Source organism: Sus scrofa, chromosome 1 (genome assembly GCF_054392235.1).
Source record: "Sus scrofa isolate SSC_HxYL_T2T_F1_AM1 chromosome 1, Sscrofa_HxYL_maternal_Yorkshire_Landrace_v2.0, whole genome shotgun sequence".
Classification (NCBI taxonomy): Eukaryota; Metazoa; Chordata; class Mammalia; order Artiodactyla; family Suidae; genus Sus; species Sus scrofa.
The window spans coordinates 196,147,295-196,174,238 of record NC_139383.1 but is presented as its reverse complement, the minus strand read 5'-3'; the positions used below and the strand labels follow the sequence as shown (position 1 = coordinate 196,174,238).

At 42.1% G+C, this 26,944-nt stretch overlaps 1 long non-coding RNA gene across 1 annotated transcript in view; it reads right to left on the bottom strand.

Annotated features, from left to right (window-relative positions):
* The window catches only part of LOC102160535 (uncharacterized), a 365,378-nt gene that overhangs the window by 9,923 nt on the left and 328,511 nt on the right, over positions 1-26,944 (bottom strand). Inside the window, exons 2-3 of the long non-coding RNA XR_014819402.1 lie at positions 7,909-8,120; positions 3,133-3,269 (exon numbers count right to left, since the gene is read on the bottom strand). This is a non-coding gene — a long non-coding RNA (uncharacterized LOC102160535). The remainder of the gene's footprint in view (positions 1-3,132; positions 3,270-7,908; positions 8,121-26,944) is intronic.

Below are 26,944 nucleotides of genomic sequence, written 5' to 3'. Positions count from 1 at the left end.
AAGTCTTTGTTTTGTTTTGTTTTGTTTAAAGCTGCACTTGTGGCATATGGAAGTTCTCAGGCTAGGGGCCCAATAGGAGCTGCAGCTGCTGACCTACACCACAGACACAGCAATGCCAGATCAAGCCATTGTGTTTGCAACCTACACCACAGCTCACAGCAATGCTGGATCCTTAACCCACTGAGCGAGGCCAGGGAGTGAACCTGCATCCTCATGAATGCTAGTCAGATTTGTTTCCACTGAGCCACGATAAGAACTCCAAGTCTTTGATTTTATAATTTAGTCGAGGGTTATTGATGGTTTTCATTGAGTGTGATGGTTTATTTTATTGAGTGTGAGTATTGAGTATGATGGTTTATTTTATTGATGGTTTCATACTCAAACATTAATGCCAATATTGAGAAAGGGAATACTTTGTAAATACGAAAATATTTTAAACTTTAAAACCATGATGTCCTACAGAGTTTACAACTGGCAGAAGATATTTTGGAAAAAAAAAACAACAAAAGACTTCCAGTTTGATTCAATTTTTGTTTCACAGTCTGTCCTTGATTTTATATTTTTTCTCCTTAAGTCTTCCCATTTATATAACAACGAGATCCTTATTCCTTTTACTAACCAGTTCTCTTAATTTCCACTTGAAGTTATTTAATCCTCTTTGAGAGGGCAAGCATGTCCTAGAAACTAGAGCAAGGAATAGGAACACACTGATCAAATTCTTTTCCTTTAAGTCAGACTTGACTTTCTTAGTGCCTAAATTTGTCTTTTGGCAAAATGAGAGATTTAGTAGACTGAGTCATGAAAAACCAACAGTGCCTCTAGATTCCTGGCAATCCCAGGTTTACTACAAAAAGATCTCCCTGGTATATCATCCAGCACCACACCCCCTAACACGCAGATGTGGCAGAAGATAGTCTCAAAAATCATTACTGAATATTAAACTATATTTGATTATAATATAAATGAAATAAAAGGAAATATATTCATCTGGACACAAGGTGTAAATACAAATTTTTTTCCATAAAGAAAATGTGTTCTTGAACTGTCAGCATCTTTCAGCCAATTGGTAGATGAGCTTATGGCCTTAATTATCAAGATTCTGCCTTTATTATTATTATTTTTAAGAATGAAGTAAAACTTTCACTGTTTATAAGGCAGAACAGGGGTTTGGATCACTGAAAAAACAAAACAAAACAAAACAGGACTACAGAGCTTGGTGGGTATGACTTTCCTTTTCACTGCACATCTAGAATTCATTCATTCATTCAAAAAACACTTATTAATAAGCAGATAATTATACAGTGTAGGTATTATTATTAAGATTTGGACCATAAGCTGAAGGGGCATAGATAAGGCAGCAGTTACCTCTAGAGCTGGAGGTAGGTGATGAGGGGAGATTCATACTTATGTATAGCACTGAAAGATGAATAAGTGTTTGCCAGTCAGACAGGGGGCTGAGGAAGGAATTCTAGGCAGAAAGAATAGAATGTGAAGACCGTAAGTGGGAGAATTCCTGATGTGATCAGGGGATGGAGAGTGGGCTCATGAGCTAAGGTCTTGTGTGCTTTGCTAAGAAGTCTGGACTTTATCCTACAAGAAATGGGGAGCCTTAAACAAGTTTGACCCAGAGAAGGGGCACAATTGCATTTCTATCTGTAAAAGGTTATGTTGTTTGAAAGTTATAGATGGGAGGAGGCTGGGAAGCCACATAGGAGGTCACTGTCAAAGTCAAGGTGAGAAACAGTGTGGGTCTGATGTAGGGCAATGACACTGGATGGAAGAAAAAGATCTATCTGATAGATATGTTAGAGGCACAAATTAAGAGGACTTCGGCTTGCTGACTGCTGTGTGTGGGGTGGGGTGCATGGGAGTGAGGGAGACTGAAATAAGTCAGAGATGATAGTAACCCAGAGAGAGAATGAACTCAGTTGCGGTTATGCCCAGTCTGTGGCTGCTGGGCCATCCAGATGGATAGAACTAGTTGACAGATGAACTGTGAGGCTGGAGCTCAGAAATCAATTTAGGGCTGAAGATGTAGATTTTGGAGAGTATTTCATCAGCATCAATGCCATGGAGATGGCAAGACCACACAGAGGTAACACTTGGGGCAGGAGAAGCGGGAAGGAAAGAGGAGAGAGGGAGAAGCCAGAGTGCAAAGGGCATGTGCTGTTTTCAAGTGTGAGTGTTCATTCCTTCTTTCCGGTGTTAGCCCCTCCTTCATCCTTTAGCCAGCCATCCTCCCTGACTCAGTGCAGTTGTGGTGAAGTCACCTTCCTGGTATTCCACCCATGCTGTGCTGGCCCTGAGCCCCAAGAGGAGCAGTGTGGGCATCTCATCACAATGACCTCTCATCAGTGATTTGATCAGCTTGTGGCAGTGATGTGCTAAAGCCAGCTCCCTTCAGTTCACAAGTCGCATCATAGCGGCAGTTTAACGTTAGCCGCGCACTTCAGCTGCAGTGGAGGTATTTACACCACAGAAACTGGCCAACATCACAAATCAGGCCCTATGCTCTGCCCCTGCAAAAAGTCAACTTAACAGCACACTGCTGGACATGGGCATAAACCCAGTGCAGAAAGAGGAACATCGTCCCACACATGTGATACACAAGCCTCAGATGAATAGTCCTTTTTCATTCTGGATTGCAAGCTGTGATGTGGGCCCATGCCAAATGTTCTTGTTGTGTATGGAATCTGCCTGGGAAAGAAATCAACCCTCACAGGATGAGAGGTGAAGAAGGGACAGAACCCCAAGCACACAATTGGTTACTCTTCTGTTTTTTCAATTAAAAAAAAATTCTGGAGTTCCCATCATGGCTAAGCAGAAATGAATCTGACTAGTATTCATGAGGACTCGGGTTCAATCCCTGGCCTCATTCAGGGGATTAAGGATCCAGAGTTGATGTGAACTGTGGTGTAGGTTGCAGATGCAGCTTCGATCCTGCGTTGCTGGAGCTGTGGCATAGGCTGGCCACTACAGACCCCTAGCCTGGGAATCTCCATATGCCTCGGGTGTAGCCCTAAAAAGACAAAAATAAATAAATAAATTCTTAAAAATTTAAAATGTAGCAGACTTATAGAAAGGTCCCTACAATATGTATGTTCAGCTAACAAGCAGTAAGAAAATACATACCTGAATGACGTCTGCCCAGGTCAAGACATAGAGTATTATCAACTCCCCAGAAGACTGCAGTGTGCTCGCTTCCTTACCCTTTCCATCTTGACCTTGGTACTGATCCATTTTGATCTTGGGAATAATCATTTCCTGTTCTTAAGAAACAGATTTACAAACAATGTATATATTGTTAAACACAAAGCTGTCTTCCTTCCCTCCTTCTCTCTTTCTTTCTTTCTTCCCTTCCTTTCATTATTTCTTTATCATTTAGGGGGAAGCCAGAATTTAGGGAAGCATTTTTTCCCTGGTGTGGGAAAAACTGCAGTAAGTGTCAATGTTGATATAAAAGAGCAAGTGGAGAAAGAGTGAGGATACCGGAGAATGAATTGTTTAATTAATTAATTAATTTACTTTTAGGGCCACACATACAGCATATGGTGGTTCCCAGACTAGGGGTTGAATCGGAGCTGTAGCTACCAGCCTACACCACAGCCACAGCAATGCCAGTTCCAAGCTGTGTCTGTGACCTATACCACAGCTAATGGCAACACTGGATCCTTAACAACTGAGGGGGCCAGGGATTGAACCCATGTCCTCATGGATACTAGTCAGGTTCATTACCGTTGAGCCACCATGGGAACTCTGAGACTGAATAGTTTAGAGTTAAGGCAGATGGAGGGACAGGGAATCCAGAATAATGATGGGGACTTTAGCTTTGAATGCAGTGGAGAGATGCCTCTTTCTGATACAGGAAAGAGACTTGGTTTCTACTCACGAATGACCTTGACTGATTTAATATATACAGTGTGCAGCTGAAAACAAAGTAAGCTTTCCTGGTTTCCTCTTAGCCCATATACTGTGCTATGAGTCCTTCTATAGGCATCCCTGGGCTTTGGAGTTAGTGACCCAGGATCTCTTCCTCACTCCTCCATCCTGGCATTGGTGGGCATGGCTCTCTGTGCTCAGCTCTGACACCAGGAATTCTTTGACTCTTTCCCTGGTGTGGGGCTCTGGTGGGGGCTTTGCCCCATGGAGCCTCAGCCTAGAGCACAGCACTCGTTGTTACTTTCTTTGGACTACACAACACCCTGGCCCAGATGGCACTTTTACTTTCCCTCTTGTGGTAGTTTTGTCTCTGAGGCAACCAACTGTCTGGAGCTGGGGTGGGGGTGGCAGAAGGGGAGCAGAGTAGACAAACAGGAAGGTGGGTGGAGGGAGGTACAAGAAGCTGAGTTGATGGAGTCCACACCTGGGACATCCCTGGCTGAATCAGCATCCATAGCCCCCGAGACCATGTCCATACGGGGATTCTGAAGCCCTCTGGAGACTGCTTGCCCAAGAATTCCTAAGAATTCTTAGGTCCATTTCCCCACTGCCTTCCTGCATCTAAAAAAGCATGTGTTCAAGCTGCCATGGCTGCATCCAAACCAAAACATTTCCACAAATTAAAAACTTTCTGGATTCTTTGCCTTGTCTCTGAGCTTGTTTTTGAAATCCTAATTAGCAAGAGAAATATGTGCTTTGCATTTCCAAAAAAAGAAAAAGGGGAGACCTTGCTAAAAATAGCTAGCTCTGGTGGGAGATTTTGTTTTTGAAGAAGCTGCGATAAAATGTCTATGTATTCCTACAGCATTTAGCAAAAGCTGCCTCCTGTCCTTAAAGGTATGGAAAGCATGGAATGAGAAGTCTCTTATAGGGCAGGTGACAGCAAAGGCCTTGGACTTTCAGAACTTGAGACAGGATTATGTAAAGATTGCTCTGCGCAGAAGCAGAAAGCTCAGTCAACTGACTCGGGGCAATGCCCTGACCCTGGACTTGGAGGGGTCAGCACGGGCGTGTGTACCATTTTAACTGAGTGAACACCAAGCTTTCCATCTCATCCTAATGGATGGCAAGGGTCACTGTCTCCCTGCGTTTGATGAATGACTGCAGCCACACTGCATTTGTCTTATAACTGGCAGCAATTCTCAAGTCAGTGATAACGAGGGTTTTCCTAACAAGGAAATCAAATGCTCTAGTGAGTTAGTTGAGGGCCACTGTTTCTGCCCACCTATATCACATACAGTTTACAGTCAAGGAAAACCCTGCTGGTGGAAGCACACATTAATAGGATATTAAGGCAATCACGTTTTCAAAGGTAGCAGTTCCTAAATAAAGAGTATAAAACCCCACAAACATCTTCTTTTCTTTATTAACCCATAGAATAATCCTATACTGAGCACAGAACTGAACAAAGCAAAAAGATCAGATTTGCTTCCTCATTTAGAAGAATTCTGGGCCACTGGAGAGCTCGGCACCCCCACCCTTACTGCACACCATTTGGGAAGAAGCTCTGCAACACTGGTAGGTAATTGCACAGAGAGGTTAGTGCTGTCAAGTGGCTGTTTACAAAGAAATGTAGTAGATGGGGGATAACAACTCGAAAATACAGAAAGCAAGAAGAAACATAGGTTTCAAGCATCAGTATCCAGGTAATTAAAGAATAATATCAGGCATTTGGTCTCAGAAGATAGTGAGCATAGACCTAACAAAGTAGAAAGTCAAAATTATGGTTTTGGTCTGTTAGACATCATGAGACTTTTACTCAATGACCTCTGAGCCTGGAATTTCCTATTCTCTTTTTGTCTTTTTAGGGCTGTACCTGCAGCATATCTAAGTTCCCAGCCTAGGGGTCCAATTGGAGCTGCAGCTGCTGGCCTACACCACAGCTACAGCTACACCAGATCCGAGCCACGTCTGCAACCTGCACCACAGCTGCCAGCAACACTGGATCCTTAACCCACTGAGCGAAGCCAGGAATCAAACCCATATCCTCACGGATACTATTTGGGTTCATTACTGCTGAACCACAATGGGAACTCCATGGAATTTGTCTCAAATAGGAATTGAAATTACTATTAATGGCAGGAAATCACAAGTTCCTGGGACTAGAAATGCCTCTCCCTCTCAGAACAGAATTCTTAAGGAGTCGGCATCTATACCAAGGACAGCATCATGGGCTCTCTCCACCAAACCTCACATACAAGCAGACTAACAGGCTCCTCATCCATTAGTTACTTTGTCTCTGAGAAGCCTGCACAGTGGGATGACTGAAGAATAAATGAGATGCCAGGGGTTCTGTGTTTCCAGCCCCACAGTATTCTTTATTATGAGTTAATGCTAATTGATACCTTATTGAAATGCAAGAAATTACAAGAGCATTTTTTTCCTTTTCACTAATTAATTCATTTATTCTTTAGTTATTTATCATTTTAAAAGGCTGTACAGGAGTTTGCATTGTGCCTCAGTGATAATAGACCTGACTAGTATCCATGAGGATGAGGGTTCTATCCCTGGCCCCACTCAGTGGGTTAAGAATCTGGTATTCCCCTGAGCTGTGGTGTAGGTTACAGACACGGCTTGGATCCCAAGTTGCTGTGGCTGTGGCATGGGCCAGCAGCTGCAGCTCCGATTTGACCTCTAGCCTGGGAACTTCCATATGCTGCAGGTGCAACCCTAAAAATAAATAAATAAATAAATAAAAGTCTATACATTTTTAAAGCATATTCTAAATGCTACATACTATGCTCAATGTTAAAGAGTCAAAGAGGAAACAAACAAAAACAAAAATGTGATACCAGCCATTGAAGGACTCTTAGTGTCTAGCAGAAAAAGACAGATTTTAAAAAATGAGCCAAATAAAATCTTATAGTTGCTATTAATGAGAACTAGTGAAGAAACCAAGGAGAAAACAAGCAATTGTATGTGTGTGTGTGTGTGTGCGCGCACCCCTAGGCTGGGGGTGGGGGTGGGTGGGTGTTGCAGGTTGCTTAGATGAGCAGGGATGAGTTGGCACAAACCAGGGGGCCAGGGTGGAGAGGGATCCTTGAAAGGTGCAAAGCATCCTGGGAGTGTGAGACTTTCCTTAATGCTGGGACCTGGCATGTTGGTGAGAGACTTAGTGACAGGAATGCAAATGTGGCAGGAGCCAGACTGCAGAAGGCCTAAGCTGTACTAAGGAGGCTGGACACTATCCTAGGTCATGCAAGGGTTAAAGCATATTCAGACTGTGAACACGTGCATGATGGGGAATAGTCACTCTCCCGACTGTGTGGAGGACAGACTGGAGGGCAGAAGGCAAGGGTTCATCTGGGTGAGACCCCACTAAGGGAACAGAGGTCAGGGGAGAAGAGGAATCACATTAAGTGGGGCCAAGGAGGAGAGGGACTGTGAGAGGTGGGAGGAGGCAGCTCAGTTGCCCTCAGGTTTGGGGCTTGGGCAAGGGGTGTGTGAGAGCAGGGGCATGGGGACCTTAGGAAGAGGACCAGGTCCCCCCATTTTTGAACAGTGTTGTCTGTGGGACATCAAGCTGAGAGGTCCCGGAGGCAAGAGGGTATATGGGTTTAGAGCCGGGATTCTTACACAGGAAAGTTTAGGGTCCGTGAACTTGGGTGGGAAAAAATATCACGTCTTTATTTTCACTAACCTCTAACTAAAATTCTGTATTTCCTTTATGTGTCTAGACAATAAATATAGTGGTACCTCTGCCTTTGTCACCAACAGAAATCACAGATGTATTCATACCATTTTTCATTTTGAAAATGAGATGAATTATTACTGTTATTGCAGAATATTAAATTCTTGTTTACACTTTTTTCTTCAAACTGGTAGTAATTACTAGACATGTGGCAAAAACTATTTAACATTAACATAAAAGTTATATATAATACATAACATCTATTTTTAATCATCTTAAGAGCTGCCTTTCAACATGATTTGTTTCATTTGTAATCCCATGTATTTTATGTGAAGTACCTTAAAACACTGAGGAAGGAGTTTATGGGCTTCAGCAGGCTGCCAAATGCATCCACAGACCAAAGGAAGGTCAAGAACCTGTGGTCTTGAGTCAGAGGCTTCAGGAACTGGTCGATAATTCACGGACTTCTGCCAAGCAATGATATGCTGAGAAGGAGGTGACCTATTCCAGGGGCTCCGTAAACAAACTGGGACCAAAAGGAAATGGCTTGCTGCGAAAGAAAACAAAGTGTGTACATGTTTGGTTAGGAAGCCTCTAGCCTCCGCCCTGACGTGGTTGGCCTTTATAGATCCAGCATCTCATTCAAAAGGTGCTCAGGGCTGGCTTCATTTATTGCTCTTCAGGGAATTGTGCACATAAGAACCATGAATCAAGGTGATGGTGTAGACTGACCGCAGGAGAGAACACTCCTAAAAGAAACATCACTCAGCAGAGTTTGAATCGTCTGTAAAAGTCAGTTCTGGGGAGAAGAGTGCAACGCAAAGGGCAGACCTGCAGAACTGTCCCTGAATCCCAGCCCTGATGTTCAATAAGCCATAAGAAACAACATGTGCAGTTGGGTGGGGAAGAAACCAGGCGTGGTCAGCTCAGCTGGCCAAGGGCCAGATGTGACCACAGAACTTGTCCTTTTCCTGAACTCATCAGGCCTCTCTCCGTTCATGAACCATCCTCTTTCTCAGCCTCCTAAGGCCAAAAAGGACACGAGGTAGAAATGGACACTCAGCCTTCATGCGACCATTTCTCATGCTTTAGTTCAGCCTTTGTAGCTGTTCTTGGGAGGCAAAACAATGGAAATGGCCGTGCAACGTGCAATTCTTGAAAAGATGCAGGAGTCCACTTCAGAAGACCAAAATCCTGCTAATTCACATCAATCTATTCCACCAAAATCTCACTCATGGGCACAAGCCTGCTGACTGTACATAGCTGATGATTCTGAAAATTAGAAATACCCTAAAAGTTTATCAAGAGGCAACTGATGAATTAATGACAGTTCATCCTCACGTAGGGAGTATTCAAAGTGATTGAAAAGAATACACCAGTATGGACTGATAAAATTCTATCTTTCACTACAGTGAAAAAAATTGCAGAATAATACTCATAGTAGGACCATATTTTTTTAAAGTTTATGTGAAATCCTCAAATATGTCTGTAAACGCCCAGCAAAAATTGACCTAAAAGATGATCCTGAATGTAACAGTACTCATTTTGAAGACAGAGTGGAATTCAGGGGTTAGAGAAGGAAGATGAGTGTTTCAAGAAACATTTTCACTCTTTACTAAAATATCTCCATATTGTTTGAAGTACGAAATTGCTTTTGAGATTTAAAATGTAATTGAAAGAAAGATCACATCAGCTCTCATCATATGTAATGGTAATCATCTGGTAATTGGGTTTCCAATTTTAATTTGTTAAGGAAACCAGGCTGTCTCAGAAAAAATTCTGTCTCAGGATTAGGTTTAACTGTGATCAAGACATGCTCAAAATAACAGTGCTTCAGAGAAGCAAGGGCTCTATTTCCTTGGAGGCAGACAATTCAAGGCTAATTTAGCAGTTCTGTGTCTCTGCTACTCCTCCCTCTGCAGTGTAAGGCCTCATCCTTGTGGTCCAAGATGGGCCTAGAACAATAATCGTCTCACCCCATCCTCAGAAGCCGAGTGTAGGCAGGGACAGGGGAGGCAGACTCAGGTCCACAGTCTGCATGTTTTCCCCTAAATCACTGGCTCCCATATTCTTTGAGAGTGTCATACACAGTGGGTCTGCAGTATGAGAGTGTGCGTGCTCTATGTGAGAGTGTAACACACACGGGCAAGCTTGAGATACCCCTTTGGCCCCTGACTCTAGACAAAGCATGAGCATCTGAAGCCTTCTTCTCCGGGATTTCTCTTCTTCTTTCCCTTCATCTCCCCCTTTCTCTTGCCCTTGTTCTCACACCCCTGGACGGCACTGCAGCTGGCCCAGCAGACTCTGCTTAGAACTGAAGAGTTTGCGGCTACTGAGGTGGCATTAGGCGTGGTAAGATCCCACACGAGGATGGCAGGGGTCACAAATGAAGGCTTCTCTTTCCGAGCATTTGTAGAATTGGCTCTCAGAGTGTGAAAAAGATACACAGGAGAAAAGATGCAGCTGTTCAGCCAAGTGTGGGTTCTGCTACTGGCCACAGAAATAGCTAATCTGGGGTGTGTGGGTGTATCTGTGTGTGCTGTTTGTGTGAAATTTTAGCTACTTTGTTTCTCAACATCTCTCTCTCATTCAAACCCCTGAAATGTTTTACCAACACCTTTCTTATGACATTTTACTTTCTCTTTTTCCCCAGGGTTTCTTTTTTTTTTTTTTTTGTCTTTTTGTCTTTTAGGGCTGCACCCGCAGCATATGGAGGTTCCCAGGCTAGGGGTCCAACTGGAACTGTAGCTGCCAGCCTATATCACAGCCACAGCAATGTGGGATCCTTAACCCACTGAGCAAGGACAGGGATTGAACCCACGTCCTCATGGATGCTAGTTGGATTTGCTAACTGCTGAGCCACAAAGGGAACTCTTCTTTTTCCCCAGTTTTATGGAGAGAGAGAACTGTGATAGAACACTGTATTAGTTTAAGGTGTACGACATAATGATTTGATATGTGAATATACAGTTGACCTATGAGCAATGCAGGGGTTGAAGTTTTCAACCCCCGACAGTTGAAAATCCACATGCAACTTTACAGTCGGCCCTCTCTCTACTTGGTTAGACATTCATGCATCCACAGATCATGCAGTGTTATTGTACATACTGAAAAAAAGATCCACATATAAATGGACTCACACAGTTCAAGCCCCTTTTAATGGTTAACTGTGTTGCAATAAGTAAGTTAACATCCATCACAATTACATTTTTTCTCTTGTGATGGAAAATTTTAAGATGTACTCTCTTAGCAACTTTCAAACATACAGTACAGTGTTGTTAACTATTGTAACCATGCTGGACATTGCATCCTCAGGGCTGGAAGTTTGTATCTTTGACCACTCATCTTCTTCATCCTCCACCTTCCACCCCTACCTCTGGCAACCACCGATCTATTCCGTTTCTGTAAGTTTGGTTTTTTTTAGGTTTCACATGTAAGTGAGGTCATACAGTATTTGTTTTGCTTTCACTGACTTATTTCACTTTGCGTAATACCTTCCAGGTCCATTCACATTGTCACAAATGACAGAATTTCCTTCTTTTCTTAATGGCCAAATAATATTCCACTGTATATATACTCCATCATATACAATGGAATATTGTATTGTCAGTGGACACTGGTGTGTGTGTGTATATATATAAAAAAAACACATTTATTTTTTTATATTTTTTAATGATTTTTATTTTTTCCATTATAGTTGGTTTACAGTGTTCGGACAATTTTCTACTGTACAGCAGAGACCCAGTGACACACACATGCACACACACACATACAACTTCTTTTTCTCACATTATCCTCCATTATGCTCCATTACAAGTAACTATAGTTCGCAGTGCTACACAGCAGGATCTCATTGCTTATCCATTCCAAAGGCAATAGTTTGCATCTATGAACCCCAGACTCCCAGTCCATCCCACTCCCTCCCCCTCCCCCTCAGCCACCACAAGTCTGTTCTCCAACTCCATGAGTTTCTTTTCTGTATATACTATATGTATATATATGCCGCATTTTCTTTATGCATTTATCCGTAAGCACTTAGGTTGCTTCCACACCTTAACTATTTCAAATAAGGATACTGTGAACATGGCGGTGCGGATACCTCTCTGACATAGTGATTTTGTTTCCTTTGGCTACACACCCCAAAGTGGAATTGCTGAAATTCACTTCTTCTTTTGTTGTAGTTGTGCATATACTTCATCTCTCCTACTAGACCAGAAACTTCTTCAGGACAGAGAGTACTCTGATGCATCTGTGAATCTTTGGCCTCTGGAAAAGTGCCTGGCATGAGGCCAAAGCTCAGGGTCCACTGACAGAAGGAGTGCACTAAACACTATTGAAATCTATAACAATGTGTGGGTTGCTAATCTCCAAAAAGAAGGGCAGATTACCCCTGCACAATAATATCATGAGACTCTTTCGAATAAAAAGAAAGGGGGGGGAAGGATTTAAATAGGAAGAAAATGTGAAGAAACAAAGTCACATTGTTCCACCTCTCCCCTGGTGTCTCCCTTCATTACTGGACTTGAGACTTTTCTCCTCCTCCCCTAAGCCCCTGTGACCCCAACAGTCTGTCCCAGGGCAACATGACACATGCACCCTCTGCCTGGGTCATTGCGCCTTGTGACTTCCCACCACATTGCGGACTCTGACCAGTTGTGGACCCTGCCTGGTACTTCTATAACTAATTTAGCACTGGGGACCTAGTAAATGCTCAACGAATAAGTTTTTTCCTTTAATTGATGATTACACCATCTCTGAAAGATTAAATAGAAATACCCGCTCTTTAAAGCTGTCTTCCTTTCCCTGTTTTTCCATCACACTTACCACCTTCTAACATAACGTAAAATTTAACTTATTGTGTTTTGATGCTGTCCCTCTTCTCACTGGCAACCAGAGTTTCATACGTTGCTGGTGGATACAGAAACTGGTCTGGAAAACTATTTGGCTGTGGGTACCAAGATTATCAAATCTTACACATTACTAACAATTCCACTTCTAAATATCTACACACACAAGACCAAAATGCTTAATGGAAGGCCTGGGTTGTCTGGCCACAGGCTTTGGTTATTTGTGTCTTCTGCTTCAGGGTCTAGAGGTCACAGTTAGGAAAGGGCACAGGTTAGACGGAATTTTCCTTGATGTGTCATTTCTCCCCATTTCCCACATTTAATTCTTCATTAATTCCTGTCAGTTGTGGATACCCTCTGAAATGTGTCTTGAGTCCCCACTTCTCTCCACACCTACTTCTGTCACCTAGTCTTAACCAACATTTTTCATCTACATTGTTGCAATATTCTCTATGTGTTCTGTCTTTCCACCCTTGCCTTCCCATCCCACCCCACAGCCACACAGCCACCCATGTGATGATTTCTCTTGACCCACAGTAAACTCTCTGGTACCAGCCCACAGGCCCCAACTGCCATGTGCCTGCCTGAGAACTTCCAACTTTGTCTTACTCTCACCCACTCCAGCTCCCTAGACTGCAAATATTTAGATTTGCTTTAAAACCAGCTTAACTGAGTTGTAATTCACATATCATATATTCACTCATTTAAAGTTACAATTTAAGGAGCTATTGCTGTGGCATGGCAGGAAAGAACCCAACTAGTAACCATGAAAATGCAGGTTTGATCCCTGGCCTTGCTCAGTGGGTTAAGGATCCGGCGTTGCCATGAGCTCTGCTACAGCTTGAAGATGTGGCTCAAATCTGGCATTGCTGTGGCTGTGGTGTAGGCCAGCAGCTGTAGTTTCTATTCAACCCCCAGCTTGGGAACTTCCATATGCTACGAGTGCAGCCCTAGAAAGCAAAAAATAAATTAATTAATTTAAAAAATGTGTACAATTTAATGGTTTTCAACACATTCACACAGTTGTGCAACTGTGACCACAATCAATATTAGAACATTTTAGCACCCACCCCAAATCCTGTGCCCATTAACCATCACTGCCCATTTCCCCCCACCTTCCCAGACCAAGGAAACACTAATCTACTTTCTTCTGTATTTACAGATGTGTCTGGTCTTATTTTGGCCCTTGAACCCACCAAGCTCTCTGCTGCATTAGGTCTGTGCACATGCTATGTCCTCTGCCTAGAAGTCTCTTCAGTTTGCTCTCCTGAGTCCCCCACACTCTTTGCCCCAAACTTTGCCTGGCTGCTTCCTTTTCCATGCTGAGACTGAAATGTAATCTCCTTAAGGCTTTCCTGAATGCCTCATCTAAGACTAGATTTCCAGTGTTTTGCTTTATCACAGCTCCTTGTTTGTTTTCTTCTTATACCTCTGCAGTTGGTAATCATCAGCTTACTGACTTTTTCCTGCCTGATAGTCTCCCGTTGATTTTAAACATAATGAGGGGAGTGAATGCATCCCTAGTTCTCTGTGTAGCTCTAGTTTCTGCTGCAGGGCCTGGCAGGATACCCTCAATAAATATCTGACAAATGAATGAGTAAATGAATGAATGAATATATAGTCTAGTTACCTGGCACTGCCTATAAATAACACTTCTTGCCTTCTTCCAGCAGCAGATATTACAATGCACCATCATTTAACCAGCCAGTTTCAGCTTTTTTTTTTTTTTTTAATGATTCAAGGCAGGAATTTTGGAAAAAGTTTCCTCAAATCATCTTGAATAGCTGGCCTGATGTGTGTTTTCCCCCCAACACAGGGCTATTTGGCCCAAAGACATTTGCACAGAATGATCAATTGCAATATGGCAACAGAATATTTATGAATGAGTGGTGGGATGACATTTGGGAGGTTTTACTTTTCCTCTTAAGATGGCAATATTGATCAATGCTCTTTTCCCTTAAGCACTAACAGCACAGCAGTCTTCTGCTGTTAATGATTATCTGATCACTAGACAAGACAGCAACCCAGTCCACCAAGGTTTCCTATTGCTATAAAGGAAGTGTTTCAACAGTATGAAAATGTGGCTTGGGGTCCTCTTCCATCACCAGCAGCACTGTCCAAGATTCAGTGGTCAGCTCTGGGCAAATCCAGACTATAAACTAGTTGAAGGAAAGGAAGTACTCTATTGCCACCTGTATGCAGAGCCATCAACTCCCAATCAAATACCTGCCCAAGAAGCTCACAAGTAATAGCTACTTAAAAACATGCACTGTATGAGTGACAGCTGACTAGGTCCTACCTTCCAGCTTTCTCTTCTGCTTTCATCCTGCCCTCCCCCATCCTTTTGGTTATTCCTTCTTGTTGATCCTGAACTTTCAGGCTGCTTAGATGTCTTAATCACAGAGAAAGTCAACCTAATACATTCATCCATACTATTCTGTTTTATGGACCTAAGCAATGGTGTGCTGGAGCAATTTATAATGGTTTATAAGAGCCAATTATGCCTATCTATTTCTCTCTTTCTCTCTTTTTTTAGGTTGGCACTCACGACATATGGAAGTGCCCAGGCTAGGGGTCCACTGGGAGCTGCCGCTGCCAGCCTACACCACAGTCACAGCAACACCAGATCTGAACTGCGCCTGTGACCTACACCAAAACTCACAGCAAGGCCGGATCCTTAACCCACTGAGCAAGGCCAGGGATGGAATCTTCATCCTCATAGTTGGGTTCTTAACCTGCTGAGCCACAACAGGCACTCTGTGCCTATCTCTTTTTAACTCTGCATTCAGTAAAGCAGGTTGGTAGCTTGAAGTCAGCCACAGAATGTTTATACCAGAGGAATCAGCAAATATTACAAATTAGGCTTTTTTTTTTTAAGAGTCATTTGTTAAACGTTTACCAGTACACCACCGACTACTGTATTAACATTACCCCTTACCTGTCCCACCCATCTTCTTTTCTAAGAGAATTCTAGATTAAGCTTAATTCAAAGAATAATTTACCAAGAAAGACTTAAAAGCCATACACCTACAAAGCAAATACTTCTTCCCACTCTCCTCTTCAGGCTCCTTCAAGTTTTCACTGTTAAGTGCTTTCAGACCTTACCTCTGCTTTTAACAATGCACTTCATCGCTTGCTAAAACTTGCTAAGATCAAACTAGAATATTTTAGGGATTATGGCTAATTTCATTATGTCAGTTTAGAGAGAATGAAAAAGACTGCCTCATGCAGAGGTACCTCCCAGATTTGGAGCTTAAAATTGGCATCAGTTCACATGTATATGAACAGATATACATATATTGGGATAAGTATATACACACATATATTTATTCATTCAACTTTCTGCACTTCTGGCTTCTGAGACCACAACTACCCTAAAACTCCATAGGAAATTATCTGTCCCCATGCCTAGGCACCCTGTAGCACAGACTCAGAATTTTAGGTTTATCAGAAAAGTGAAGGCTTATCTGAGGACAGTGCACAGGTCCTCACCCTGGCTGTATATTAGCATCACCAGGGGAATCTGAAAAAGAAAGGACTCTCCAGGCCCCTCCCCAGACAAATTCAATCAGAATCTCCTGGGTTGGAATCAGGCATTTCTGGTTTTAGAAGCTTCCCAGGCAATTCTAAGGTGTCATCAGAGAGACCCACCAATCTCATCACCCTCAGTTTTCAGATGAGAAACTCAAGCCCCAGGGTGACTGAGTGAAGGCAGAACCCATTTAAAATGCAGGTCTCTTTGGCTCCTAGGGCACAGAGCTTTCACAATCATAACTCCAGACCTCAGGACTCCCCTACTCCTGTTTCATAAGCCCCCAAACATGAGTTACAGAAACAAGAAGGTTTTTCTATGGTAGGAATCTCACGAGGGGGAGGGGGCTTCTAAGGCCTGATTTCATTCCTAAGTCCAATTGACCCTTGATCTTGAGCAAGTGATTTCTCTCCATTTTCCTAGTATTCAGTATTTCCTAAAAAATAAAGTGATAAACCCAGACATAATATATGGTAATGTAAATTATGTAAAGATGGGGACCACTGTGTCTAATCTTTACTGTGTCAAGCATAGGACCTGATCAAGGACCACAGGCCCATCTATAAATGCCGGATGTGTTTAATGTTTTGTCTAGATGTTTGGTCTTTTGATGATGTGGTGAAAGTGTGGATAGTGAAGTCCTATCGCCTGGATTCAAATCCTTGCTCCACTCTGAGACCTGGAATAAGTCATTTCACCTCTCTGTGCTTCAGTTTTAAAGAACTAAACATGTTTAAAGTTGCTGTGCACATCAAAGAGGCAGTCTGTAGAGGGCACTTAGCACATTGGCTGGTCCAGAACCACTCAACAAATACTAGGTATCGGCCTGTCTCTTCACTTAAATCCTGCTGGGAAGGGAGAGGAGAGATAAAAGTGATGAAGGGCCAGGGAGTAGCAGCCTTTGAGCCTGTTGAACTGGCATCTCTGCCTTGGTCTTGAGGGTTACTGGTTGCTAAGAGGAAGAGGCTATACTACAGCTCCAGGGGTACCCATGAGGGCAACACACCAGAGGGGCCCTGGAGCAGTGTACTCTGGGCTGGCCCATTCTTCCCTCTCTGAATGGCATTGCTTTTTTTTTTTTTTTCAGTGAGGCTATTTTATTAGCACTGAATTACTCTAAAAACAAACAACCCAGTACATGACTCTAGCATAGTTAACCATTAGAACATTTGTCAGCTTATAAAAATTTGATCTAGGGAGTCCTCAGTGGATTAGGGATCTGGCATTGCCATGAGCTGTGATGCAGGTCAGAGGTGTGGCTCAGATCCCACGTTGCTGTGGCGTAGGCGGGCAGCTGCAGCTCCCATTCGACCCCTAACCTGGGAACTTCGATATGAACATACTTGTGGCCCTAAAAAAAAAAAAAAAGATTGATCTATAGAAAACCTTATAGGAATGCTAGTACTACCTGTATTACTTTTTAAAAAATTGAGATATAATTGACATATAACATTATATTAGTTTCAGGTGTACAACGATGCAGTATTGGTATATATTGTGAAGTGATCCATCACCACACACAGTTATACACTTTTTTTCCCTTGGGATGAGAAATTTGAGAATCTATTCTCTTAGCAACTTTCAAGTAAACAATACAGTATTACTGACTGTGCTGATTCTGGATGGCAGCGGCCCCACTAACCCCTCTCTTGTCCCTCTAACTGGTCACTGGCCTGCAGGGTGGGGCTGTGAACCTGAGCAGTACTGGTACCATGTTCACTCAGCAGCCGGTCACCATCTCCTGCTCCCTGCAGGGCTGTTTCTCAGCTCGAGTTCACCATCCCAGTTCAGCCTCCCCTAGACTGACGGGAGATGCTATCAGAAACCTGTTCTCATTCATAACGCTGACATGGCTTCTGCTCTTCAGATCAGTTTTTAATGAAAACTCCCGTGAGATCAAAGCAGAGCCGAGGAAGGAACAGAGAATGATAAATGTCCTAAAGCAAAATGAGATACACTTCTGAGATGGTTGGGCTGCCGTTGCTCTTTTAGACATTTTATGAAAGACATCAGCAAAAGTGTCAAAAGCCTTTGTCTGAGTTTCAAATATTAGCACAGGACATTTTCTTCTGGTCATGATCTGAGGCAGAAATACATTCTGACTCAGGGCCTCTTGTGGAGTCTAGTCTTCAACCAGAGCCTCTTTCTGAAACTGGCCTTAAGGTTGTGGAATGAAGAATTTGATACAAAGAAGCACACAGAGAGATCAGAATGTAGCTGGACAGGGCTTTCAGAATCTCATTAAAGCCTGAATTTACAAAGTACTTTGAGTATGCAACTATTCCTTTTTCCAAAGCTTTCACTATGCACCCAGGCAAGGCAGAATGCATGTGTATACGTGTGTGTATGTAAATATTTTCTTTTCTTATTTTCCTCACCAGTTGACCCTTTAGCAGCCTTTTCAGTTCTCTGTAATAATATCCTCCCTCAACCCACTCCTGTTCTCAGCAATTTATCCAAGCTTGAATTTTCAAATCCTGATAACCTAAGGAAATTAGGATATCTTCAAACATTTCAAAATACACATCTTCTCCCAGCTCCGAATAATCAGTTTGCCTATCCTGATAACATGCTTGAACTGGTGAGATGGTATCTTATAGTCACCTATCACTAAGAATTTATTAGAGAATTTTTCTTAGAGACAAACTTACATGTTATTACATCTACAAAAAAAAAAAAATCTATTTGCACAAAACTCTTTAGAACCATGAAATTTGGAGCAGAAGTTCCTAAGATATGAGCCAGCCCCAAATCTTCCTTTTAGAGATGAAGAAATCAAGCAGAAGATAAAGAGAATCCTTCCAAGGTCAAAGAAAATTCTTATATGGTTAGAAGCAAGGTTAGACTCAGAACCCAGGCCACTGACTCATCACTGGTTGTAAATAAATATATACAGGAATACCTAAGATAGTTATTAAATAATTACCAAATACTGTGCAATATATTAGAACGCATACACCAAAAAGACACACTTCTACCTTCACTTGTAGTAGGAAAGCAGATCTAGAAGTACAAACTCAAATGTTTTGAAAAGACAGCAGAGACCTTGACCTGGTCTGGCGGGATTCAGAGATGACTTCCCTGCTGATACCACACGTTAGCTGAAATCTAAGAGATGGATGAGCAGGAGTTACTAAAATGAGGAGTTGTGGCCTGGGGGAGTAGGAGAAGTTTCCAGGTAGAAGGGACCACAAATGAAAAGGCCCTAAGTGTTTTCCCGTATATTCATGACTCTTAAACAATGCAGAAGAGGAGGGAATGGGGCACACATCCCTCTCTGTGCAGTTGAAAATCTGAATATAACTTTATAGTCAGCCCTCTATGTCTGGGGATCCACATTCATGGGTTGAACCAATTTTGGATCATGTGGTGCTAGAGTATCATGTGTTTATTTATTTTTATTTTGTTCTTAAAAATATTTTTATGGCCGCGCATACGGAAATTTGTGGCCAGGGGTTGAATCCAAGACATAGCTGCAACCTATGCTGCAACTGCAGCAATGCCAGATCCTTTAATCCACTGCACTGGGCCAAAGACTGGATCTGCACCTCAGAGTGACCAGAGCTGCAGCAGCTGGATTAATCCAGAGCAGGAACTCCTACAGTACACCTTTATTGAAAAAAAATCTGTACAAGTGCACCCATGCAGCTCAGACCCATGTTGTTCAAGGGTCAACTATATATATCACTACTTCTTGACCATTAAATCATGTAAAATGCAGGGTTTTTTTCAGCCATCTTATTTTTATCTTTCCTTTGATTTAGATAGGTCTAGTTTAAGAATATACTGTCCTGGAGTTCCCGTCGTGGCGCAGTGGTTAACGAATCCGACTAGGAACCATGAGGTTGCGGGTTCGGTCCCTGCCCTTGCTCAGTGGGTTAACGATCCGGCGTTGCCGTGAGCTGTGGTGTAGGTTGCAGACGCGGCTCGAATCCCGCGTTGCTGTGGCTCTGGTGTAGGCCGGTGGCTACAGCTCTGATTCAACCCCTAGCCTGGGAACCTCCATATGCCGCGGGAGCGGCCCAAGAAATAGCAACAACAACAACAACAAAAAAAGAATATACTGTCCAATCACCAATCCCTGTTGATGACAAGAATTAGCAAGTACTAGCTGTGCTTAGGAGATAAAACTGGTGTGGTTTATTTAGTATGATTTTTTTTTAATTATGAATTCTTGATTGGAATTCATCAAAGCATTGGTTTTCAGTCTCCTTTCATGTTATTTCAGAATGGTAAAAGATTCTCCTCACCCCAAGTCTCTTGATTTTCACCTAGTTCCCATTAAACTCAACCTTATTTATACTTTCCCACTTTCTTTTCCTGAAGAAAAAAGGATAGAGCATAACTCTGGAAGCATAGAGATCATGATGCCAGATGGGAAATAAGAGCTTTAGAATTACTAGGAAGACTTCAATATCTTGCTTTCATCTTAAAAGCAAGGAAATATGAAACATGAAAGTGAGCTCCGCATATAGAAGGAGGTGGGAAAGAGTATTGAGGAGAGGGAGCACCAGGGAAGTGATGTTGTTAGGACTGTTGGTGGTTTTCAGTCATTCTTCTAGACATGAACCTCTGCAAGCCAATTTGAGTGCCTCTCATCTGGTCTTTTCATTTTCTATTAACAACTCAACCCACTGTGCATTCTAAACTGTGAGGTCTAGAAGGCAGTTAGAAGTTGTAGTAAGACGTAAGATGCAAATGAGAAAGTCTGAACATCATCTTGATCCATGGACATGGAATTCTAGTTGTAACCTCAAATAGGGAGAATAAGGGCATTAGGGCTGTGGCAGATAGTTGACAATTTCTCACCTTGAGAGAAGAAAGGATGGGCAGTCAATGGAGATATAGATTTGTTATCCCTTGTTTTTCTGTGCATATGTGTTTGCATTATACATGTGCTCTTGTGTCTTTTAACATCTCAATGGGTATTATCATTTATGTAGGTGTTAAGTGTTACAGTTGCAAAAGAAATAAAGCATTCTTCAGGATCTTTCTAGTCTAAGCCTTCAAAATGCATGTAACAATAAATATTGAAAGAGTGTAGGATGTCGGCTTCAAGGCTATATGGGAACATTGGTTTAGGAAATTCTGAACCCACAGAATATTAGACCACAAGCAACAATGTATAGAAGAGTTCCACAAAAGACAACAATGTAATTATATTAATTAGTCTATAGAGATGATCTTAAAGAATGAGTCTAGCTGAGGGAATTCTATAACTCCAAGATTCTTGGCCACTAACTTCAAAAAGATTAAGCCATATGGCCCATTAATATGGCTTCACAAATGTTCTTCACTTTTCTCTCAGGTCTTGTATCTGTCCGCAGTACAATTTCTCCTCTCCTCCAGCACAGAAGCCTGGAGTTAGCCTTTTCTAATCCCTATAGTTAATTATTTGTACACAATCCATCACCATGTCTATTTGTTTCTTCCTTCACTAATCTCTTGGGTTAGTTCTTTGAGGTTCTTTTTCTTTCCAACTCCATGCCTTCATCACTCAAACTGGAATACCACAATCATTCTAGCTACTCCATGACTAACCATCTCCTCTTCTGTTTTAGAGAATTCTCTACTGTGTGAGTCTTAAGGGGAGGCTGTGATATTGTGCTCTGTAATAAGAAATATATATTTGGTCTTTGTCCCCATGTTTAGCATACAGCTTCTAAAACACTTAGAATTTCCTAAGTGATAAAAACATATCAATGTGTCTTTTGTTATGTTAATGAGGTGACTTTGGGAAAACCCCTGGGTAACCAAAGGATGAGGGTTGTTTGCTAGGGGACCCAACCATCTGATTAGAAGGTGAGAACTTTCATTTCCTCTCTAGCTCCCCACCTCTTCACCACCTTCCTCCAGCACCTCAATCTCTAGGGAGGGGAAAAGAGCTAGAGGCTGAACCAGTTTGCCAATGGCCAATGATTTAATCGATCAGCCTGTGTAATGAAGCCTCCATAAAAACCCTAAAGGGCAGGGGTTCAGAGCACTTCTGGGTTGGTGAATACGTGGAAATTTGGGGAGAGTGATGTGCTCAGAGAGGGCATGGAAGCTCCACACCCTTTCTTCATATCTTACCCTATGCATCTCTTCCATCTGGCTTTTGCTGAGTTATGTCCTTTTCTAATAAACTGGGAATGTCGGAAGTAAAATGTTTGAGTTCTGTGAGCTGCTCCAGCAAATTAATTGAGCCCAAGGGAGCCATTGTGGGAGCCTCTGATTTGTAGCCAGCTGGTCAGAAGCACAGGTGATAATTCAGACTTTCCATTGGCACCCCAAATGGAGGCAGTCTTGTAGGACTGAGTCCTTAACCCTGTGGAATCTGATGCTATGTCTGGATAGATAGTATCAGAATTAAGTAGAGACACAGCTGGTGTGGAGAAGCACTTTGTGGCTTGTGGGAACTTCTCAACCACTCAACCCCACCCCCACCCCCACCCATTGGAACTGGGTTCAGAATCATTACAGTAGGAGATCATTTTTGTGTAGAAATCAAAAAGAGCAGATGAGTTGTGTCTCAACCTCTCTTGCAGCTGGAGCACAGATGCCTGCTCCTGGGCTTGGCCAATCAGAAGCACCCTTCCTTGATACTAAATCTAGTGCTATAGCGCACAGGCATGCAAACAGTTGATAATTTTTTATTGCAGTGCCAGTGCATGTCTTCAGTGTCACATAGGAGCCCTTAGCATGCTGGGTCCGCCAAGCCACAGTGCCCAGTGTTCAGCTACCATGATGGCAGTGTCCTCCCCAGGCCAGCTCAGCGCAGGTAATTTATGCTATGGGTTTTGCTGTGGAGTTTCCTTCAGTTCTGCTCAGTACCTCAATCTGGTTCTCTAAATTTCCCAGCATTTTTGTGAGTTATGCAATAATCCATTTGAAAAATTCCTTTCATGCTTAAGACAGCAATAATTGATTTCTGCTCTAAGACTCCTCAATAATTGTCCAGTCTCTCTATATGTTCCTGCTCCTAAGCTATCACCTATATGCTGCCAAACTCTTTTAAAAACTTCACCTTTATTGTGTTATTTCATAATATATGGACTCTACAAACTTAAGTACAAAGAATTCTACATGAAGTCAAGCTCCTCAGCTTGATATGCAACATTCAGAATAATCCAGCCTCTCAACCTAAAGGAACTCCCATTTTTCTGCTGTCTATTCCATAGATTTCAAAAAATGTTTTTTTATGGGATCCATAGACATAAATAAATTTTAAGAAGCAATATGCACAGACAAAATTGAAGCAAACACTTCATGAAAAAATACTTACTGTATACAATAAACTCTGATATTTTCTATTCCATTCTCTCTTTCTCTCTTTTTTTCCTCACTTAAAAAAATGCTGGTTGATACTCATCAAACTGATTTGGAAAATACAGGCTTAGTCCTACTTGTGGTTTTCTGGCCACCCACACTGTTACCAGTTTATGACATGGGCAGGAAGTACATAAAGGAATTCACTCAAAACCTTCCCTTAATCCTGCTTTTTCTATTAGCTATTAGGGTTTCTTATATTTACAAAAATCTTGCAGAAAAATAAACCCTAAAATTGACATCATAACAAAGAAGAGCTTTTAAAAATATCACTTTCAGGACAACCGAATAACACTGTTCTTGGATATGTAGTTAAATCAAGTATAAAAAAAGTTTCTTTCCAAACTTTTATATTATTTTTTGCATGTTACTACAGAAGAAGAGTTTTCTTCCACACTCACAAAGGTGTTTTTTGCCTGGAGTTGATCTCTTGGAAAAAGTCCTGATTTTCAAGGGTTACAGCACTGGCTACATGGATTTATTTGACCCAGGACACTTCTCTGCAGAAATTCTAACCAAATACTTTTGCAACAAATCATTGCTGACGTTTTCCACATGAATGGGGTCGTAGACTTAGATCAGTAAGATGAATAGACAAAAATGATTGGAAAAAAGCCAAGCCTTCAATGGCGGGCATGAAGGGTTTCAAGGAGCTGTTAAAACTGCAAATGTCTCTTGATAACAATGGGAACTGAGGATGGCAGTTGGAGTCTAGAAACGGAGTTAGGTGGAGAATGACAAAGACTGAACACCTCAGAGCTGGAGTGGCACATCTGAGTACCTGCCCCAGGGACATCCTCTCAGCAGCTGCTGCCCGTTCATAGTTTACCCTCCCTTCCACGAGGTTTCTGGTGTCAGTGTATTTAGTCCTTATGCTTGATGGCCCATAGCCTTTGTGATTTGAGGCTCATTATAACAATCTGTTAACCTTTGTGAATATCTAATACCTAGTGGATGTGCTCCCTTGAGCTTAGAACTACACAGTGAAGTAAGAAAGCAAAGACTTCTTTGCTTTCAGTTAATTCCACAGTGGTTCATCTTCCAATGCATCACTGGATCCATCCATCTTTGTGGGCTGGAAATCTAGCCATATGGAGTCAGAACAGATTCTCCCCCCAAGAGCTTGGGGAGCATAAATAATGGCCTCCTCCCCTTCCTCCTATTGGCTGAAACCTCTCAAACCCCTGGCTATTTCCAATTACTTTGGAGTTCTCTGCAGCCCTCTGCTTCACATCTTCCTTTCTCTACGTTAAAATAAGCACAGAAGAGTTGCCAAAATGAAACCAAATAGAAATTCCTTGATAAATAGGAAAATGCCACCTGTATCCTGCATCCTGATGGTCTCATTTTGGCTCCTTCTACCTACCCCTTCCCAGGCCGTGCTCACATTACTCTTCAGAGAGTCAGGCTTTTGTTACAGTGAAAAGCTGCTGATATTGGGGAGACCGGCATTTATTTACTTTTACTAATCCACAGGGACATCTTTGCCTTTCTCTGCACTACCATTTGAGGGTGGGGGTGGCAGTAACTGAAGTTGACTAATGGATCTTGGGAAAGAATTCTGGGAATGAGAAACAATCAATAACAAGTATACCTAATGCCACCTTCCTCCCACATGGTGGGAGGTAATACAGAATAGGGGTTAAGAACCTGTAGTCAGATGACTTGGATTTTAAATCCCACTCTGCCTCTAACTCCTTATCTGACCTTGACACATTGCTTGACCTCCCAAAGCCTGGGTTTTCTTCTTCGCACCCTAGTTATTCTATTATCCCTTCAGGGACGAGGTGTGCGCTCTTCCCTCTAGGAGATTATTCTGAAATGGAAAGAGTGCTCAAGCCGCAGGTTTTACATCATTGTCAGCTTGGTGTTTTACCATCACAAGATGCAGTGGCCATCAAATGCCTAGTGAGAATATGATAATATGGGTCAAGTGCTTTCTTTAACATGATTTAGGGTTGTGGGCTAGAACTCACCTTCCCCTTCATGGTTCATCTAGTCTTTAAAGACAAATGATACCCTTGGCCTTCTGAGGTTGGTGGATTTTCTGGTGATATGACACCAACCTGAGGTTTCAAAGAGGTCTTTCCTTGTCAAGAGCATGGATGGCACACGGATGGCATCCGATTCAGAAGCAGTGACCCATGTGCTGAAAATTGATGCTTCTAGTGGCAAATGAATGGATTTTATTCTGCAGCAAAATTTCTCTTTTCAAAGACAGAGGGTACCCCCTTCTTTCCTCCCTTCCTCCCTCCCTCCCGCTCTTCCTTCCCTTTGCCTGTTTGATGCCAGATAATTGAATTATTTGGGATATCTTTATTTTTATTTTTAAGTAAGGGTTGTGGACATCAGCTGGGTATTATGGCTTCTTGCAAAAATACCTGGTGTGTCTAATTAGATCATAGTATTGTTGACAACGCATATGTCCAATTTTTTTTTCTTTACAAATCTGGAGGACATCAGTGGACTAAAATAATTTCCCCATCTGCAAAAGATTTCCCAGACAAATAGTACTTAAGCTGAGAAATCCCTCGATAAATTTGCCAGTAGACCAATTTTCCCCACTGGTGGAGGGAGGTTTATAACTGGAATCCTTTGTGCATTGTGGAAGGCAAACACACATGCATTTTACATGAGCAAATTCTAAACCAACCAGCCATGATTTTTTTTTTTCAATTACATTTTCTTCAAAATAACCCCCTTTAGAACCAGTTCTCAAAGGTTTTCTCTCCATGATTGTAAGTTGCTCTTGGAGCCCTGGAAAGGATGGAGAGAGAAAACTGAGAGTCAAAGATTTCCATGTAACCACAGTTATTTTTTGCTTTGGAAGCTGCCTATTTTTGTTCTCTCTAGACAGAGAATTGCAGAAGATTTTTACATCTGTCTCAAAATTGATTATGTGTTTTTAGTTTTACCAAGTTGAGACTTTTAAAAAAAAAATCTCTACAAAAGAAACAAAAATAACAATTACCATCCTTTCCGTACATGTCAGTGAGTTTGATCAGCACTGGTGCCTGCTTGGAGTAACACTGCTTGTTGGCATTTACTATGAAACACTGGGAACTTAAAAGCAGCAAAAGGAGGATACCAGGAGGGCAGCTGTGTTCTTTACGTGAATTGATTCAAAGTCTCCTTCATACATGAGCTAGACCTTTGAGTTAATTTTTTTTTTTTTTTCTGGCAGTCACTCAGTTACCTCTGACCCAAGTCACTCCCATTTGTGCTACTATTTAAACAAGTTATTTGGAGTATGGATTTCACTTATTTTGGGGGTGGTGGTTTAAAAAAGCTTAATATTGTAAAACGAATCTTAACTTGGTTTTTTGTTTTGTTTTGTTTTGTTTTTTGTCTTTTTGCCATTTCTTAGGCCGCTCCCGCGGCATGTGGAGGTTCCCAGGCTATGGGTCGAATAGGAGCTGTAGCTGCCAGCCTACGCCAGAGCCACAGCAATGCGGGATCTGAGCCTCATCTGCAACCCACACCACAGCTCAGAGTAAAGATGGATCCTTAACCCATTGAGCAATGCCAGGGATCGAACCTGCAACCTCATGGTTCTTTGTCGGATTCGTTAACCACTGAGCCACGACGGGAACTCCTTTGGTTTTTATTCCTGCATAATTAGTGGCCCCTTTGGAAAGGGGAGAAATGTGTTAGATAAAATAATACTCATAAAGGTGGAAAATTGAT